Here is a 19,385-nt window from a genome sequence, read left to right as displayed (position 1 = left end):
TTTAGGGAAAGATTAGGAGGTGTGGCCTTATTGGAGGAGATGTATCACTGGGTATGTGAAGTTTCAGAACCCCACACCAGGTCAGTCTTCTCTCTCTCTCTCTCTCTCTCTCTCTCTCTCTCTCTCTCTCTCTCTCTCTCTCTGCCTGTGGGTCAGGATGTAGCTCTCAACTACTGTTCTGTTTCCTGTCATGATAATGGATTAACCATCTGAACCTGTAAATAAACTACCAATTAAATGCTTTCCTTTATAAAAGTTGCTTTGGTCATGGTGTCTTTTTACAGCAAATGGACAGTGACTAAGCCAATGCATATAAATCCCATGTATGCAAATATTTGTAACAACAATAATTGTTACAATTATTTAACAATTATTTATGATTATTTAAAAATTAAATTGTTACAATTATTTAACAAATTTTTTAATTAAAAATGAGAAGTCATGACTTTTGAGGAAAGAAGTGGGAGCGAGAAGTGTAGATACGATGTAAATACAGTTGTCATGTACGAAATTCTCAAAAGAAAATTTTTTAGAAATTTAATCTCAAGAAAACAGAATACTGAAACCTCCAGCTATTTGTTCCTCTTCATTTTACACTCCATCAATCCTTTCCATCTTGCTTCATGCGTTTTCCTGGTATGTCCAGGTGTATGCATATTTTAACTGCAAGGTTTCTTGGTACATGGAACCTTCTATTAGTTCCTTTTGTTCTTTGTCTCATAAGTGTTTTGGCCTAGGGTTTGTTTTGCTTGAAGTATGGCATTGCTTCCTTCTGGCTCCCATGAAACATTCTCCTCACTTTACCTTCAGCCCTTTATTGTCTTTGGATTTAGCAGGAGACTTTGTAGGTATCTGTCTTAGTTAAGCTTACTCTTGTTGTGATGAAACACCATAACCCAAAGTGACTCAGGGAGGAAAGGGTTTTTTCTGCTCATACTTCCACACAACAGCTCCATATATAGCATGGAGGGCAGGAACTCATGCAAGTCAGGAATCTGGAGGCAGGAGCTGATGGAGAGGTCATAGAGGGAGGGGTGCCACTTACTGGCTTACTAAACCTGCTTTCTTATAAAAACTAGTACTACTTGCTCAGAAGTAGCCTCACTTACAATGGTCTTTTTCCCCCGTGATTAATCACTAATTAAGAAATTTTCCTAGAAGTCTGCCTATAACCTAATCTTGTTGAAGCATTTTCAAATTGACTCTAGGTGTGTCAAGTTAGTATGGAATGAGTCAACACAACTGACCCCTTGTCAAGTTGACACACACACACACACACACTCATCATCATCATCATCATCATCACAACCTTTCTTTTCTTATTTATCCCCAAGACCTCACATTAGGAACATAAATAACTTTATCTTTCTTTTTTGTTTTTCATGTTTTGTTTCAAGATAGGGTTTCTCTGTTCAATAGCCCTGGATGTCCTGGAACTCACTTTGTAGACTAGACTTGCTTTGAACTCACAGAGATCTACTTGCTTCTGTCTCCTAAGTGCTGGGATCAAAGGCATGAACCATCCACCACTCAGCAAAAACATAAATAACTTTAAAAGTCCCACAATTTTTACAAATTAAAACACTTTAAAATTCAGTCTTTTAAAAAAAATCCAAAGTATCTTTTAAAAACCTTAAGTTTCTTTTAAAATTCAGTCTCTCAACTGTGAGCTTCTGTAAAATCAAAAATAAATTAAGCAATTTCTTACCTTAAGTGGGAAGAGCCAGGATACAGTCACAATCTGAACAAAGGAAAACCAAACTTCAGCAGTATAAATAACTCAAAATCTACTGTCTGAGATTCATTTACAGTCTTTTAGTCTTCTGCAAAGGACTTAGATCACTTCTCTGGCTTTGCCCTCTCTAGCACACACAGCTTATCTTCTGTGCTTGAGCAGGCTCCATTCTACTGTTGCTTGGTGGTCATCCCATGGTACATGGACCTCCAAAATTCTGGGGTCTTCTGCTGCAACTGGGCTGCACTTTTACCAATAGTCCCTGATAGACTCTCTTCACGGTGACAGGAATCAATTTCTCTGTATGACTCCTTCAATTCTGGGCCTTCAACTGCTACTGAGGCTGTAACTTCAATGGCCTCTCCTGGCCTCTCAGTGCCAAGCCCCAGCTGTTCTTCATGACCTCTTCATGCCTTCACAACCAGTGCCATGTGGATGACTATTACACTATCAAGTTCAGCTGCCAGTATGAGGTACAACCTTGGCTGCTTCTGGAACACAGTTTCTTTGTGCTGACTCTCAGAAAACACTCACCAGAAGATTTCACCTTGGTGATACTGGCATCTTCTTAATTACTTCTAATTTCTTAGCTTTAGATAGCCAGTATCAATAACCTAAGCAAAACAAAAATTTCATTTTAGTAGTTCTGGTATCTTGTTAACCACAGCTGATTCTTCAGCCCCAGCTAACCCAAACCACATAAGCTTAGTTCAAAATAACCAATGGCCTCAAAAGAGTCTTTAAATTTCTCTCTGAAACTTCACGAGCCTGGCCTCCCTCTCCTGCATTGCCCTCAATGTTCTTATCTTCCAAGCTCTTATAGAACAATTCACCAAAAACTGAGCACTCGATGGCTTTTCTTGCACAGGGTTCAAGACTTTCTACAGTCCTCCCCAAAACAACATGGTTAGGTCTGTCACAGCAGTACTCCACAATCCTGGTAACATCTTGTCTTAGTTTTGGTCACTATTGCTGTGATGAATCACAGTAACCAAAAGCAAATTAAGTAGGAAAGTGTTTACTCCACTCACAGTTCCAAATAACAGCTCATCACCCAAAGCACTGAGGACAGGAACCCATGCAGATCAGGAACCCGGAGGGAGGAGCTGATTCTAAATCCAAAGAGGGGATCTGCTTATCAGCTTGCTCTCCATGGCTTGCTCAACCTGCTTTCTTGTAGAAACCAGGACCACTTCCCCAGGAGTGGTTTCACAGACAGTAGACTTGGCCTTCTCCCATAAATAGCTAATTAAGAAAATACTCTAAAAGCCTTCCTATAACCCAATCTTACTGAGGCCTTTTCTCAATTGAGGCTCCCCCCTCTACAGTCAGTCTAGCTTATGTCGAGTTGACATAAAACTAGCTGGCACAGTAGCATACTATTCGGTCACTGTAACTTTTGTACAGTTGTCTCTCTTGTCATTTGACTGGAGAGTTTAATGTGTTTTCACTTAAGCCAATGACAGTTAAAATGACTTCTGTCATTTTGCTCTTGTCCTAAGTGCCTTATATCTTTGTTCTTATTGCTTACTACCCTACTCAGTGCTTAGTAGATATTTAATAGTAAAAAGTTTAAACTCCTGTTTTTCCATTTGTGTGTATTCTTTGGATATTTTTGACATGAAGCTTGCAATAAGCCAGTGAAAGAGCTCATAATGGTCAAAGCTGGGTAGAGGTGGAGAAATGCCCACAGTCAAGGCTGTACAGCTTCATGGCACTGTGTTTCAAAATTACTGCCTTGGCCAAAGTTCCTGTGGCAGAGAGAGATAAAGTTTGGACTTGGACTTGGGTTTTGTGGCTTTCAGAGATGTGACCTTTATTAGTCAGATCTTCTTTGCAATGACAAAATTCCTGAGCAAAGCAACTTAAGGATGGGGCTGTGTTGGAGGCACAGTTTTAGGGATTTTCATCTGTGGTTACTTGGCTCCTTTACATTTGGATCTGTGGAGAGGCAAGACCGGGTGGTGGAGAGTGAGGTGAAGCACAGTGGTTTGACTCATCATACTGGAGGGTGCTGCTCACACTGGGGGTGGGGTGGGGGTGGGTCTTTTTCCTCAGGTGCTGTTCCATTCCTCAGTCATCTCTGGAAACATCTTGCCAGAGTTGCAGAGGTGAGCCTCGCTACCTTAATCTTTTCTCACTCTGATTGTTAACAATCATCCATTTTGTTTGGAGGAAAGTTAAAACCAAAGCTGTAAGGAGCCTAAGGTTTGTGATAACTTTCGAACATACCTCTGTGTCACAGGGATCTGTTCTCCAGGCTGACAGGATGTACTTACCTGGGGCTTTGCAGTTGAAATTGGGCTGGATAGGTGGGAAGGCAGTGATGTTGCCCTGCCCTGCTGGGTATGCAGGTATAGGCAGTAGGTCTCCCTCTCCTTTCTCTTTTTCTTCTTATCTTGATTGAAGCAGGACAGGATGGAGGGTCTTCCTGGACCTATATCAGATAATTATGCTTTTCTAATCAAAGCAACCCTCTTTGGGAGATGCTGCCTGGGAGATAACTTCCTGTTCTTTGACTCTGAGTTGACTGATGATGCTTCTATATGTGTAGTTAACTTACAGCAGGAACAAACAGGGGATTGGAGGGGAAGATGGGGCACAGGAAGAAGGAAGGAACAATCAGGGGATTGGAGGGGAGGATGGGGCACAGGAAGAAGGAAGGAACAATCAGGGGTTTGGAGGGGAGGATGGGGCAGAGGGAGAAGGAAGAAAGTGTAAAGGCAGTAAGCAGTTCCTGCCTGTGACTCCATCCAGCTTGGGAAGGTCCAGGGACTGGAAAGAAATCCTCTCATTCCCTCCTCCAGGCTAATCTGCAGCCACCCCCTTGCTGTGCCAGCCCTTGGCTGAGCAGAGGGTGACTTTGCTTTGAGATCTTTTTGTTTAATGTTTAAAGTGGCTTCTAAATGCAAACCAAAATGCTGGTGCTTCACTGCAGGATCAGAAGCTATTTCAACATCTGCTGGACATTTCCAAAGGCCATTTTCATAGCAACTTCCATCTCCCATGAGGATTTTTAGCATCTGGCTGCCCTGCAAGATACAGTTCCATGTAAGCAGCTTGACTCAGCCTTGACCCCCAACAACTGTCTCTTATTATCTGTGCAGACTGAATAAGAACATTCACCACACATGAACTAGCAGGAGCGGGAGAAGAGAAGTGGGAGAGAAGTGGAGAGAGAGAGAGAGAGAGAGAGAGAGAGAGAGAGAGAGAGAGAGAGAGGAGAGGAGAGGAGAGGAGAGGAGAGGAGAGGAGAGGAGAGATGGAAAGAGAAGGGAGGAAGAGAGAGATGTTTCAAGAATGAGAGAGAGGGAGAGATGAGAGAGAGAAGGAAGGAAGGAAGGAAGGAAGGAAGGAAGGAAGGAAGGAAGGAAGGAAGGAAGGGAGGAAGAGAGAGAGAGAGAGAGAGAGAGAGAAGAGTTGGTGAGGGAGACAGGGAGGAGGAAAGATTGTGTGTGTGTGTGTGTGTGTGTGTGTGTGTGTGTGTGTGTGTATAAGAGAGAGAGAGAGAGTCAGAAAGTGAGAGAGAGATTTACTCAGACCCATGTTAGTAGTTCTGCTTGCCTTTTTTCCACTCCCTGGAGGCAAATTCGACTAGACCTGAGTGTAGCACTGACTGCCAACTGGGAGGCATTACCTAAATCTAAATTTTTTCGGTCATTAATCCTGCAAATCTGCCCTGTGCATGTTCTTAGATGGCTGCAATTACCAATTTGCAGCTTGTCATAATAGTCATTAGGAGCAGAAAATATTATTAAATGACTTATGGGAAAAATAATCTGAAAACTGTAATGCTTTCTCTCAGGGCATTAGGACCAAGTATAGAGGGAGCACATGTACCTCCTCAGACCTGGATTGGTCAGGGGATTACTGGTCAGAATGGAATTCATTGTTGGTGCTTTTAAGTTTTAATTTGAGACACAGTATAAAGAATTCAAGGGCTAGGCCTGAAAGATGGCTCAGTGATTAGAGCACTGAATGTTTTTCCAGAGGCCCCAGGTTTGAATCCCAGCACCCACATGGTAACTCACAACCATCTGTAATTTCAGTTCCAGAGAATCTGACACCCTCTTCTGGCAACCATAGGCACTAATCATACATGTGTACACAGACATACACGGGAAAAATCTCATACACATAAATTACCTACACATTAATATGTTTTAAAGAAAGAATTGCAGACTGCCTTCAAATTTATGATGTAGCTGAGACTGCCTTGAACTCCAGATCATCTTGCCTCTTCTCCAAAGTGTAGGGATTGAATTACAGGTATGAACCATTGTCTTAGTTACTTTTATATTGCTGTGAAGAAATAACCATGACAAAAGGCACCTTATAGAAGAGTTTACTGGGGCCATGAAATTTAGAGGGTGGGTCTATGGCCATCAATGTGGGGAGCACTGCCCTGAAGCAGTAACTGAGAGCTTACATTCTAATCCAAAAATTGGAGGCACAGAGAGCTAACATGGAATGGCTTTGGCTTTTGAAACCTCAAAGCACACTCCCAATAACACAACCCCTCTAAGAAGGCCACAGCTCTTACTTCTTCCAAAACAGTTTCATCAAATAGGGACCAAATATTCAAATAGATGAGCCCATAAGAGCTTTTCTCATTCAAACCACCACAGCCACCATGCTGGATGACCTCATTTTTTCAAAAGGCATATTTTTTATTTATTTAAGTGTATGTATCTGTGTGGGGGTGTGCCTTTCATGTTTGGACACCCAAAAGGTCAGCGCAGGTGTTGGCTGGATCTCCTGGAGCTGGAAATACAGGTGGTTGTGAGATTTCCAGTGTGTGTGCTAGAGCCCAATCGGGCCATCAGAGAGTGTTTTTCAGTATTGACCCATCTCTCCTGCTCCTGTATCACATCATTTTTGATGGCATTATCTTTTAAGACCTATCTTGTTTGTGGGTAGGGTAAAGTCATGATAAAAAAAAAATCAAGGTGGCGCACACATGTGTAAATCTAAAGCAGCTGCTAAACATTTCCCGTTTCAAGAGTGTTTGCTAGACATGTCATGGCCAATCACAATGATCAACTTAATTGGACTGAAATTGGGTGTGCCTGTTGCATTTATTAGTTCAGGAGATCTGAGTCCACTGATGGATTCCTACTTTGATGGTATTACTTGGAGATGATAGAACCTACTTTCAGAGTAGGTTCCCATTTGCAGGGGAATTTCTGGGGGTGTGTCCTATGTGCTCTATCTCATCATAACCCTTTTTGTCTCTCTGCTCCCTGGCCATCATGAGATAAGAAGTTTGCATGGCTATGTCCTTTCACAATGATGTTCTGCCTTACCATGGATCTCAATTACTTTGAATGAGGACTACTTAAACTAGAAGCTCCTCTTGTGTGTCTGCTTTGGCAATGAACATCTAGTACAGGTTATGAGGGACAACTTGAAGCACTGTCTAAAGTTAGCCTAGTAAAAGAACTTAGCAGCTTGTGAGGGTTGGCTTCCAGTGTGCATCTCCAGCTGTGAGCTTTGATAGTTTTGACCTCATCACTATGATGCATTGTGTCTCCTTGAGGCTGCCACTTTACCCCCACCCCCTTTGTTTGCAGAGGAAACTCAGCTTTTCAAGGCAGATAGGCCCCTCCTCTGAAACAGTGTTCTCTGACTATCTCTGTCTTCAGCTCAGTTCACAGCAGTGCCTCCTTCTCCATGACTGAAGTTCTGTGTGTTTGCAGAATGTGACCTGGGAGGCCATGGTGGAGTTTGTTTTCTGCCTCATTTTTATTCCCTCATCAGACAGGGAACATTGAACAGGGGAAGACAGAAGTCTTTTTATTTTTCAATCTTCTTAGCCCCAGGTCTCAGCTGTGGACTGGGCTAGCCAGAGATCTATCTTTAAAGACTCAGCTGAAGACACTGAAGTGACATCATCAGAAGGTCTGAAGAGGTTTGCCTGGGGTCTACCCTCAGGATATAGACAGGATCCAGAGAAACTGTAGGAGCAAGACATGGTCCAGAATCACTGCCTGCAGAGCTGGAGAAGAAGCAGGGAGACTGGGAAGAGCTGAGACCCATCCAGAAGATGTCCTATCGTGGTGGGCTCCCTGCAGTCTCCTATTGTGGGGACTTAACCTGGCAATACTTGGTGAGAATAGAGGCAAACCTTCCCATTTTCATTGGGATTGTGCTTCTTCAAAGTGAGAACTGACTTTCAACTTAGGCTATGTAGTCTTCATGTTACATTGATTGCTTAAGCTCTTTTTATAGATGAGATACCCATGATTCTTTGTAATAAAAAGTACATAGTTGCATCCGAGCTGCAACCCCCATTTACACCATACACTGTTAGCTCCTTGGATTTAGGTGAAATCCCTCAGCTAATCTTCCAAGCAAAGGATTCATTTGCTTTATAATCTATCTACCTTTTATCACGGACAAATGAAGAGATGGAGACATGGATGACTGGAAAGAGGGAGGAATGAGTGGATGAATGGACTGATTGGCAAGTGGATTCTCTAGTGGAGAAGGAAGCTTGACTTCTGCTTTTCCTTTGTTTCCTCTTAAATTGCTATTTTAATTTATCTTTGTTCAATAATTATATTTACAAAATGCAATGCGGTGTATATATCCACATTGGGAAAAGGCTTGAAACAAGATAGATCACATATTCTTCCGTCATCTATTAAGTTTTTCATGTATTCAGGACATTTAAAATATATGTTGTTTACTACTGATGTTTTGCCTTTTGAGAAAGGGTCTGCATGTTACATCTCCTCTTAGACATTTTGGAAGATACTATGGAGGTAGGCCCTAGAGGTGAACCTAATGCTATTGCTAAATGCTCATGACCCCTCCTCAGCTTCATGTCCCTTTCTTGTTCTCAGATTTAAAGAGTATTTTTATACCAACTAAATCTAATCAGTGCTGCCTTCTATGTGTGAGTAGAGGCCGTATTAGTCAGGGTTCTCTGGAGAAGTAAAACTTATAGAACAATTTCTCTAGAGATAAATGAGATTTGTTAGAGTGGCTTACAGGCTATTGGTCCAACTATTTCAACAATGGCTCTCTACCAATGGAAAGTAAAAGAATTCAGTAGTTGTTCAGTCCAAGAGGCTGGATGTCTCAGCTGCTCTTTTGTGTATGCCAGAATCCTGAAGAAGTGGGCTCTGGTGCCAGTAAGGAATGGACTTGCCAGTGAAAGCAAGCAGACAAAGAGTAAACACTTCCTTCTTCCCTGTCACCCGAAGATATGATCCACTTCAAATGGTCCAATCAAGAAAAATGCCTCACAGCTGTGCTCAGCAGCTTGGGGTTTTGCTAACTCCAGGTGGAATCAAGTTGACAAATGAGAATAGCCATCACAGGGGCTACCCAGTGTCATTGAAATATTATATTTATAGCTCCATATCTGGTCAGTTCTCAACCATGGTCAGAGAAGTTTCTTTTTATAGTAGGCAGTGGCTAATGCAGCAACTCACACCTACTCAAGGTGCTAAGAATAAGTGACCATCAGTGCTGAGTCCTAAACAGGACATTTACAGTAGTTCTGGACCTAACGGATCAGTGCAAATCTCAGAAGGAAGGAGAAAGAATGAAAGAGCCAGAGTATGGAGAGGAGTGCTGTGGGATACTTACTGTCTTCTGGATATGACATGACTGTTGTACTCATGAGCTCAGAGCAGCTGTGGTTACCCATGTATGACCTGCATAGGATCATGGCAGTCAACATTCTAGCATGGATGGGGAAGGAGAACATGAAGCCCCAACCCTTACTCAAAAGCTATGGGCAGTTTATGGCTGCTGAGGACAGGGATGAGTCATCTTTTTCTTTAGAATTGTGGATGCTCAGGTTTCCTATGCTGCAGTGGATGGCCCCACATTCACGCGTACACAGGTACTACTAACTAGATTCTGTAGGCTATAAGTGAAAAAGAAATAACAAAGTTGGGGAGAACACACATGAGAATGCTTTCCTGAAGTAGAGAAAGAGGAGAATGTAGGTGGATATAATCAAAATAAATTACATATATGTATAAAATTCTCAGAATTAATCTAAAATATTATTTTAAAACATGAGAATTTCTATAATATAAATACATACCACCCCCAAAACAGCAAACTTAGCCAATTTGGAATGGAAGGAGTATCTCTGGACACAATAAAGACCACATATTGTTAAATCCACAGGCAACTTCATGATGCACAGTGGGTAGCTGAGAACTTATTCTCTAAGACGAAGAACAAGGAAACTTGCTGTCTCTCACTCCTTCTGATGGTAGAAATTCTCTGTGGCACAGCTCAGCAAGAAAAAGTAATATGACCTGTGAGATGTGAAAATACATGCTTGCTGAAAACATGGTTTGTACAGAGAAATAACCCTCAGGATTCCAGAAAAACAGAACAAGTAACAATTAAAGTGGTATAATACAAAATCAACATACCAAAAGCAGCAGTGTTTAGACACACTTAGAATGAAGTATACACAAAATATATCAAACGTTATGCTTTATCACTATTAAAAGTACAATAAATTTAGGCTGGCATGATGGCACAGTGGGTAGAGGCACTTGCAGTCAAGTCTGATGATTAAGTTCAATTCCCAGGACTCATATCACGGGAGGAGAGAACAGCCTTCCACAGGTTTGTTGTCTGATCTCTACACATGTGCTATAGCATATGTAACACACACAAACACACACATAATTTAAAAACCCATTCTCTTTAGAATTACAATATGGTAAAATAAATTTAGCCAAGGAGATGAAAGATCTGCAATACAAAAACCACAAAACATTGATGAAAGACACTGAACATGATACAAATAAGTTGGGGTTTTAGTCTTCATGTTGCCTTTTTCTGCCTTATAATTATTTGAGTGATTATTTTCTTTAGTAAATAAAAATATGGTTTATTCTCTTTTTAGGCCATTTGTCCTTCTAGAGTGTGGACCTTCTGTGAGTTGTCAGTCATTAAAGTGGAAACACATGAAGACATCCTTGGCATGTTCTTGTATTGTGTATTCTCATTGCTTTTGCATACTCTGTGTTGCCTCAGATGCTTACCACTTTGCATGTACAAACTAAAGATATGTGAAAGAAGTTGCAAAAATGTCAGAGAAAGAAAAGCACAGAGCTGCACATATTGCTGTTTTAAATTCTGAATAGATGTTGCCAAATAGATTTTTCTGTCAATCAGGATAAGCTAGATCCTCAGGGAACTCTGAATCTCCCAGCTTTAAAATAACAGAGAGTTATTTCCCGTTAATGCTTCCTGTCATTGTGGATTCTGAGGACCCTGCTCAGTATGTCGTCTGAGACCCAGAATGACAACTCACCCACTGTCTGAAGCTACTACATATGGCTACTGTGGCAGGAGCATAAAAGGCACTTGATAAATCAGACACCGATTCTTGGCCTTCTGTTCTGGAGTGATGCCTTCTATTGGAATTCTCTGGATGAGATACATAGGTAAGATCTATGCATTCTTACCATGTGTTTAGAAAAAGAGCTGACATCCCTAGTGGCCTCCCTTTCCTCTAGAGAGCATAATTAACCTGGATCTGACAGCAAGTGAGAGATGTTTCACACTCTCCTCAATTTGGATAATCAAAGAAAAAAATCACAGTGTGTGCATAATTAAGGTGTATACTGCATTAATTACTACTTTTCTATTTTTGTGAGAAAACACCACACAAAAACAATATATAGAAGAAAAAGGGTTGTTTGGGCTTACCAGTTTAGAGGGTTAGAGTCTGTCAGGACAGGGCAGCTTAGCATCAAGCAGTAGGTGGAGGTAGGTGCAGGAAGCTGAGAGAACCATCTTGAACCACAAAAACCAAGTGTACACGGTACACTTGGAGTGATGTGAAGCTTTTGAATCTCAAATTTCCCCATTGCCAATGACATACCTCCTTCAACAAGGCCATGCCTCCTCAATCTCCTGAAACAGTACCACAAACTAGGGACTCAGTATTTGTACTCCTGAAACTATGAAGAATATTTCATTTAAAGCACCACATATAGCATAACTCCTATAACCTCTACTGTTAAATAGAAAACTACCCTCACAGGCTATTTAGCTATTGTGAGTGAGGAAAGGAGCTGAGTCTGTAAAAGTGGATGGACTGTTTAGAGCTTTGTTGGTTTGGAGAGGTTGGAATGTGGCAAGTACAGTGCTTAATTCTCTTGAGGTATCGTTAACTCTTATTAATGCCATTTCCTCCCCTCCTCTGGACATGAACGAGTGTGGGACTGCATAAGGATATCCTGGTTCATGGTTGGACATGGGCCTAGAACCCTGAGACTCTAAGTGAGAACAGGCAGGAGTTCGGCCATGTCCCCAGAACCCAGGATCCTGACACACTCCATAGACCTACATTGTTCAGTCACGTAGACCATTACAGCCCCTCCCAAAGTGCACAGGTAGAGGGTGTGACCACAGGTCTCAGGCCCTAAGGATTTACATACTAATGAAGGCCAGAGGGCGGAGCAAATTAAGCATGCTTCCCCAGAACCTCCCCCTTCCTCCCTCCCTATTTAACTCAGGACTGCCCTGAGTTTTATGAGGGCATATATCCAGATCCATCCACCATCCGCCATGACGATAAACCCTTTTAGAACCAAGGACTTCCTTGTATCATTGGGGTCTGCTGCTGCCAAAGCCTCCAGCTGCTGAAACCTTAGACCTTTCTCATGCATGTGGGCACCGCAGCGTGGAACGCCTCTGGGACTCCACCACTGCTCCGGCCTTTTTTTTTTCCCCACAAACTAGCATGTTCTGTGACTAGTAGGTAAGCTTTTGTAATGAGCAGTTGCCTAAGTTCCACCAACCAAAGGACTAAGAATAATGTCAGAGCATCTAAGGTCTACAGCAGCACTTCCCTGCTTTGTTGTGACCAAGCTACTACCTTATATACCCACCAGTGTATTAAAAAAGTCTGCCATTTTATGATTTTCTTCTTTTCTTCTGTTACTATTTTAAAAATTGAAGTTTCTACCTTACTAGAACATGGTATTTGAGGAAATTTAAATTTATGTCCACAAGCTGTGGTCACTCATTTGGCACCAGAAAGTTTAAACTGTCTCTTTTACTTCTTTGAGGTGAGAGCTGTCTCTTTATTCCTTCCTTATTCCCTGATCTGCAGAGGCGCAGGAGGTGGTCATGGTATGTCTGACAAGTCCATCCACTCCTCACTCCTCATGCATTTCTCTGAGGGCCTGGGCTATGCTCTGTGCTGAGGGTGCAGGTGCCACCAAAGTGGATGTTTCATGCATCCTCTGCCATCTGGAGATGTGAGCTTTGCTAAGCTGTGCCAGCCTTGGACCACATTTAAATAAACTGGTCTGCTTTTTAAGAATTTGTTGTAAGAGATGTCCCTTTAATGATTTGTCTTGCCTTACTTGAGATACAATATCACTATGAGCCCAGGTTGGCTCTGAATTTAAGATGTTCTTTTTTTTTTAATTTTAATTAATTTATTTATTTTTTACTTATTCACTTTATATCCTGCTCACTGCCACACTCCCAGTCAACCTCTTCCACAATCCTTCCCCCATATCCTCTCCCCATCTCTTCTGGCACTTCTCATTGAGACTAGACAAGGTAGCCCAACTAGAATACAACCCATGTACAGTTGTTCAGGACCGACATGAAGATTAAGCTGCATATCTGTGGGGAGGCCTAGGTCCAGCCCATTTGTGTTCTTTGGTTGGTGGTTCAGATTGTGAGAGCCCCACGTTAGTTGACTCTGTTGATCTTCTTGTGGAGTTCCAATCCACTTTGGGGCCTGCAATCTTTTCTCCTATTCTTTGATATGAGTCCCAAAACTCCATCCACTGTTGGCTGTGGGTGTCTGTATCTGTCTGAGTCAGCTTCTGGGTGGAGCCTCTCAGAAAACAACTTGCTCCTGTCTGCAGGTATAACAGAGTATAATTAATAGTGTCAAGGATTGGTGCTTGCCCATGGGATGGGTCTCAAGTTGGGTAGGTTATTGGATGGCTGTTCCCTCAGTCTCTGCTCCATCCCCACCCTCCCCCATGTCTTGTAGACAGGATAATTTTGGGGTTAGTCTCTCTATCCATCCACTGGGGTTCCTGCCTGGCTACAGGAGATGACTTCTTCAGATTCCATATCCCCAGTGCTGTGAGCCACAGCTAAGGTCAACCCATTGATTCTTGGGTGCCTCCCTTATCCCAGGTCTCTGTCTTGTGCTGGAGATGCTCCCCATCTCCTCACCCTGGTCAGTTGCAGATTTCCATTCATTTTCATGGCCATCTAGCCATCTCTCCTGTCTCAGGCAGCCCTTACTTCCATCTTCTCAGTATGGAGACAATCAGGTGTGCATTTCGACACTGTATTAATGTAATGTTAGAATCCACTTCCTGCTCATGCAGCAGCCTCTCTTTTAGATGCCAACAGAAACCCCTATGGAGACTCTGTCTGTAAGACCCTGGTAGCAGACTTCCTGGTACCAGGATTTCACCTAGGAAGTGAGTTAACACCTTCCTATCCCTTCCCTGACTCCTGCCTGAAAGTCAGAGAGCCTCTGACAGTGCTGTGAACAACTCCCCCCATCCACCCCTCATCCACAGAAAGCTGTTCTGAAAGGATCCCTCCTCTGCATAGAGGGCTGATTCTGTTCTTCAGTGAGTCTCCTGCCATGCTATTTGTTATAGTTCTGGGGCCAGAATGTTCCTCAGAGTCCTGGCATGCTATTACTTCCCTGTCTATCTGCCAGTGGCTTTATGTTACTAACTTTTCTAATGAACCCTTTACTCCCCAGTAATCCAGCCCAGTGTCCTCCTTGGAGGCCCTGCCCAACTTCACATGCCATGCTTATATATTTGTCATTGCCATTATTATTATTATTAATTATTATTATTATTAATTATTTTGCTGACCCTTAAAAGGAGAGTAAAAATGTTATCCAGCAAACACATACCTTCCTGTTCCCCCTTCCCCAGTTGATAAACACATTGTAGCTCTGACCATTCCTTCTCTTGTGCAATGGTTTGAATGAGAAATGTCCCCCATAGGCACATGTATTTGAATACTTGGTTCCCAGTTGGTGGCACACTCTGGGGAGGTGCAGCTTTGTTGGAGCAAGTATATCACTGGGGATTTGTTTCACTTCCAGTTTGGCCTTTCTGTTTCATGTTTGTGATTGTAGATATGATCAGCCAGCTTCCTGTTGTCATGTCTGTTGTTTGTCACCATGTCTTACCTCCATGGTAGACTCCATCTCTAGAGCCATAAGCCCAAATAAACTCTTCCTTCTATAACTGCCTTGATCATAATATTTTTGCCACTGTAACAAAAAGTCAGGACTATACCCTGTATGGATCTTCCCTTCTCTTTTCAGAAGCTGATGAGGTAGGGCTTGTAGCTAGAACTAAGAAATGAGTCCAGGGAAGGGGGTAAGAAACTGAAGTGTCTCATCCACCTGGATGAGGGTTTGGTGGCAATGACAAAATAAAGGCACTGTGTATGAATCCTCAGTGTGCCTGTGAGGGGGGCCTGGGGACAGCTAGTGCATGTGCTTTCAATTAATGCCTTTTGTCCACAGTGACATGGTGAGGTCCAGAAGCTCTGTAGTGTTCGTCGCAGAACAAGGCAGGTAGCGATGATGTGTGCTAAGTTCAATTTGCAGAGCTTGTAAGATTCAGGAAACAGGAATTGACAGAAACATCCAGTTACCCTGGGGAATGACACACAAACCCAATCCCAGGCTGTCTGCATCACAGAGGTTTTTGCTGGAAGTGGGACGATTCAGCAGAGCTGGCTGGGTTGGGGTGTTGCAAGGACTGTATAGCCTCCCTGGTTTGGCTTGAAAACTAGAAACTCATATCACAGGCTGATGGTGTACAGGTGTGTAGTGAAATGAAAATTTCCTATCCAAATTGGCATTTGTTGGGTCATCTGCTTTGGTTTTTATCTTTGGCTTTAAATTAATTTGACCTACATAGTTTTAAGAAGGAATGAAAGCAGGAAGAAAACACAGTATTTCTAGGCAGAGCTAGATAGGTTCTAGGGAAAGCTCAGATCTTAGATACAGTATTTTGGCTCTCACAAAACTTGTCAACCATACTCACAAAATGAAGGGAAAAAAATAACAAGGCAAAACAAGTAAGAAAAAAAAGATAACTCATAAAAGCCACCACACATCACACAGCACAGCCATCTGCACTTCTACAGCATTGTTCCCAGCAGCCAAGTCATAGGACCAGTCCAGGTTCCCACTGATGGCTGAATGGATAAAGAAAATGTGATGTGTATGCTCAGTGTTTTCTTCAGTTATCTAGGAACAAACACTGTCAATGGCTGGAAAATGGTGGAACTGGAGATTGGAACATTTAAAAAGTAATCCAGACTCAGAGACAAGTTGCATGTTTTAGGTCATACATGAAATATAGATGGTTTTTAATGCTGTGTAACTTGAAAGGGGAACTATTTGATTGTAAAAGGAGAGAAGTAGAAGATGAGAGTAGAGAGGGTGACTGGGAATAAGTATGACAAAGTACATTATATATACATGATGATTTTAAGCTTGAGCTTATGTTTAATTATGTTTAATTATGTTTATCCATTTGTGTGTGTGAGTGTAGTTAGCTTTGGAGTCCAGAAGGGAGCATCAGCTCCCCTGCAGCAGGAGTTACAGGGAATTGTGAACTGCCTGAGGTGAGTCCTGGAAACCAAACAAAATGTTTTGCAAAGGCAATATATGTTCTTAACCACTGAGCCCTTTATCCAGTACCCACACCCATTATTTTTTATATACCAATAAAAATCAATGTTCCTAGTTTTTACTAAAAATACAGGATATTTTCTCACTATTGAGTCCCCTACCCTTCCTGATAGCTTGCCACTGTAGCCAAGTAGCTTCCTCTCAGGTAGGGTTAGTCATGCCCTTTGCCAGGCTACCCTTTCTATTATATAACTGTGCATCCCTGGAGGCTTCTGAATGTGTGTGTTCTATCATAGTACAGAAAAAAAAACCCTAAAGATAGCTACTTTTAGGGTCAGTTAATAACTGTCACTTGGAACAGACCTCAAACAAGCTAAAAGTTAGTTTTTCTGTTGAAGCTAAGCCTTGGTTTAGGGTGTTTTTTTTTTTTCCTGTTATGGTCCAGCACCATTTACAGACTCTCTAGCTGCACAGAACTTTGGGCCACTCTGTTACTTCAGAAGTACATGCAGCAGGTGCACTGTTTTCACCTTACAGATAAAGGATCTCATACTCAGAGGGGTCAAGTTACTTTCTCCATCATTCAGCAAGGTAATGAAAGTTGTTTATGGGTGTCCAGGTGTGTCTGTCTTCAATAATAATCCAACAACCAATGGTATTATTTATTTAAGGTTTTGTGCTTTAATGTGAATGTACACGCAAGGGACTCATTTATATTCTATTAATTCCATTCTTTGTAATAGAAGCTGACAGAATGCACTATGAATTAGTATTGTGGATCTTCATGTATGCACATTCCCAGAGAGAGAGAGAGAGAGAGAGAGAGAGAGAGAGAGAGAAAGCACACACTTCATTTATGAAGCCCATGCTGAAGTCGTCCTTGCTTATTTGCAGGGAATGTGGGAGGCTATGGATTGGCTCTCTTGGTCAGTGTGGAAAAGTTGGTGTTGAGCCACTGGCTGAGGAGCAAGACTTGCAGAGAGAAACACCCAGATCTTTTCCCACTGACCAATGAGAGAAATGTGTCATGGGGAATCATAGAACTTGTGTGACTGAGAAAGTTAAATTTAGAGTGAAAAAAAAAAAAAGAAAATTAGGAACCAGTGCCTAGCGAAGAAGTGTGTCCAAATGCTTCTCCTTCTTTTGATTGAAAGTCTGAGATGCTAATCTTCTTGCTAGGGCAAGAAGATGTTTCTGCCCATTCATGCACATGAAGTCTAGTATGAACACAAGGCTGGAGGTATCTGGATGCTGACTCACAGTCAACAGGACCCATGTATTCGTATTCTTTTTACTTTCTGTCATAGTTCTTAGTCAGCATCCTCAAGCAGTGAAAGAAACATCTTCATCTAATGTCAATGGTTGTATAAAAACCATTGATTAGCCAGAAGGCAACTTGCCCATTTTGAGGCAGTGACTTCAGGCATGGGGAGCAGTGTCTGGATTAGCCATGCCTGATTATGTTCCTCCTGTGGAATTGACATGGGTGGGCAAGAGGAGTGACACTTCATCAGAACATTTAGGACACAAACATTTCCTCCTGGGCTCAAGACAGGGACTCTGAGAATGGAAAAACCCCATTTTGAGAAGATAGACTGCAATTCAGCTATTGGAGACAGTGTCCTATCTCTGGGAACCAAGGAGAGCTTACTAATATATTCCAAAAGGCAGAGAGGTCAGCATGTAATACCCTTCTCTTCCTGTCTCTCTATACACATGAACATGACCAGATGTTTCATTGTACCCAAGGTAGGAATGCTCTTCCTTGTGAGATCTCATACTCACAGCTACAGCCAATGCTGCTTTGTTCAGCCACAGTAAAAGATTCTTTCCACCACCAATGTGAGAAATGCCTTTCCCATACTTTCTAAAACAGTCACAACCCAAGGAATATAATTACCATATTCCCCCAAAACAATCAGTGGATAAGTCAATGACATAGCATTTCTTGCTGTGTGACTTTAGCCAGATCACTTAAGCACTTTGAATTTTAGTTTCTTTGCTAGTGAAATGAGAATGGCCACATTGTCTACTTTATAGTGCTGCAGCCATGGCTAGTTGCCTAGACTGTAGTTATTGCTTGATAGTTATAATCAGGTCCTGCCTGTAGGATTAAACATGTTGGGTGAGACACCCTGTAATCCCAGCACTCAGGAAATAGATACATGAGGATTACTAGTTTGAAGCCAGCCCAGGTTACATAACAAAACCACATCTCGATCTAAAATATAAAATAAAATAAAATAAAATAAAATAAAATAAAATAAAATAAAATAAAATGGCAAACCAAAAGCAGGCTAGAGACAAGCTTCAGCTAGGTCCTGAGAGAGGGGAAATGCTCCCCTTTTCCTGTTGTGTGCACTCTGTAATCTAGTTCAGTTCTTATTCCCAGTGCCACTGCATTAACCTTCTCTGTAGCCCCCACTGGAGCTGTCCTAAGTACTGAAACAGGGCTCCAACTGTGACTCCCACAATCCAGGGAGTACAGACTTTTGCACCCAGTTTCCTTGCTTGTGGCTGAGCTTGTGGATGAGCCCATTTGAGTAATTCTTCTGTGCTATGTTACCAGAAAAAAAAAATACAATATGCCCCTCTTGGCTGTGAGCCCAGGTGGCGTCCCTCTCAGCTTGGGCACTTTGCCAAAGTCAAGCAAATGCATGTTTACCTGCCCTCAAACATGAGGTCTGTGGAGCTGGGGTGCACAGGCTCCACGATAGGAAGGAATAGTTCTAAGTGATTCTATCTAGGGCTGAGGCTAAGCTTCACCTCTTCCAGATGTACAGGCTCTCTAGGCACCTCAGAGATCCTGTCCCGGAAGAGTCCTATTTCTCCTTTTCTATTCCCTATAACCAGTCTGGATCTTTCTGCGAGAGTTTCAGTATTATCATTAGTACTGTCCCCAGCCTTGGGAGATGAAATCCATAGCATCCACATACCAAAGAGAGTTTGAGTCCTCATGATCCAAAGCTCCCTTATGTTTGCCAACCTCTCACTCTCTCCTCA

Source organism: Grammomys surdaster, unplaced genomic scaffold (genome assembly GCF_004785775.1).
Source record: "Grammomys surdaster isolate TR1022 unplaced genomic scaffold, NIH_TR_1.0 125323, whole genome shotgun sequence".
Taxonomy (NCBI): domain Eukaryota; kingdom Metazoa; phylum Chordata; class Mammalia; order Rodentia; family Muridae; genus Grammomys; species Grammomys surdaster.
Note: the sequence above shows the minus strand (reverse complement) of the source record.